This window comes from Sinocyclocheilus anshuiensis, unplaced genomic scaffold (assembly GCF_001515605.1).
Source record: "Sinocyclocheilus anshuiensis isolate Anshui unplaced genomic scaffold, SAMN03320099.WGS_v1.1 scaffold238, whole genome shotgun sequence".
Taxonomy (NCBI): domain Eukaryota; kingdom Metazoa; phylum Chordata; class Actinopteri; order Cypriniformes; family Cyprinidae; genus Sinocyclocheilus; species Sinocyclocheilus anshuiensis.
The window spans coordinates 1,634,565-1,636,238 of NW_015547674.1; the positions used below are offsets into that span (position 1 = coordinate 1,634,565).

Here is a 1,674-nt window from a genome sequence, read left to right on the forward strand (position 1 = left end):
TATACACACACATTTTAATATCAAAATATCTAAGAAGGACATTTTTTTAAGAGTACAAAGTTAAAAGATTGTTAAGATTACAAAGTTCAAGAAGACTATTAGGATTCCCAATATATGTGTGTATGTGTATGTGTATGTGTATATATATATATATAGTAGAGTTTACAGATATTCACACAATATTCAACCAAACCCCAAGAAAGATTTCTAAGAGAAAAGACTTAGAATTTCAGTTTACTGATGGGTTCTAAATTACAGTAGAACTTACTAAGATAGAATCCTACAGATAGTCGTTTAGGTTTTTGACTACATTTAGCTCAACAGCCATTATATAATCTAAACTATTTAAATGCAAAGGCTGATTAAACCGAGAAAATTTTTTTTTACATAAAATATAAAAAACGCATTACTTAAGACAGTCCGACGAAAGAAGTGCTTTGATGTCACGAGCTCCTGACAATGTGTCAAGTGTGCATACAGAAAGTAAACGTTTGGTCAGCGTTCGCGAAAGGTCCACCCACCTTCAGAGTCAGCGCGCCCGCCTCCAAACAGCATTCATGAATAATACACAACACAGCAAAACCAGCACGAAGACAACAGAAGAGAGAAAACCAACAGACACCGAACCAGGATCTCGAACTCAAAATAACACATTCAGAGGACACGCCCCTTCAAAATAACGCTTAGTGAAACACAAACGAACACTATTTTAGAAAGTCGGCAGGCTGTGTGGAGGAACTGATCACAATGGTCGCGTGCTGTTTATTGTTTTAACCCCTAAACTACTGCACTTACTCAGCTGACCTTAGTAACGAGCTGCGGAGCCTCGCTGACTGTGAGGAACGGGGCTTTCGGCGCTTTATATAGTCCCGATCGCCTGATGACGTCGCGATAGGCAGCTGCAACAGCCAATGGTGCGCGCGTATTCTGGAAACCCTCGCTTCACTGTCCAATCATGGAATGCGGAGGGCGGGATTAGCCTAGATTCGACTTTTTAGGTGCTCTAAATATGTGCCTGCTCATAAAAAGTCAACGTTATTAAACTGGCTTCATCGCCGCACGAATTGCGTAGCGACCTCGTTTGAACCTCCTGACGCTTGTTTCATTTTATTGCGTTATGATAAGACAGCAGGTTGGTTCGTGTGTGTTTTGGGCTGTTGTTTATACACTGCACACTTCCTCACAGGCAAGCACAAGATGCCCTATTGCTTTTCTATCCAGCGTGTAAATAAACTACATTTTTGCCAGTTGATTGACAGGCAGTATCCTCAAATGCACATTCAGCAGCTGACTACTTATTAAGCACTAGCTTCTTTACTTCCGCTATTGCTTGTATTTTAATGTGATTCAGCTGTAAACAGAAGCTTTGTGGTTCCCGCCCCCGCGTGCGGTTGTTGTGCATGGCGACTAAAGTCACTGGGATTTGTAGTCCCAGCGCACTAACTCGTGCACAATTTTGTAGTCCTCAAAGGCACAAATATAAGCTAAATATATACGTAAATAAAACAAGACACTCCTGTTTTAACAACTCACAAACAACATTATACCATCACAAACAGTTCATCCTGTTCAAGTAGCAGCTGTGATAGTCAGAAAAAGTATAAATGAACTATCTATCGATGAGATTGTCAAGTAGGCCTACCTATTTTTGATTTCCTGATGTCATAAAGGAAA

General features: G+C 40.3%; 1 protein-coding gene across 1 annotated transcript in view; it reads right to left on the bottom strand.

The window, feature by feature from the left end:
* The window catches only part of LOC107702958 (7SK snRNA methylphosphate capping enzyme-like), a 7,878-nt gene extending 7,052 nt beyond the window's left edge, over positions 1–826 (bottom strand). Inside the window, exon 1 of the mRNA XM_016505428.1 lies at positions 522–826. The gene's annotated coding sequence lies outside the window, so the exon portion shown is untranslated. The remainder of the gene's footprint in view (positions 1–521) is intronic.
* Positions 827–1,674: the final 848 nt, after the last annotated feature.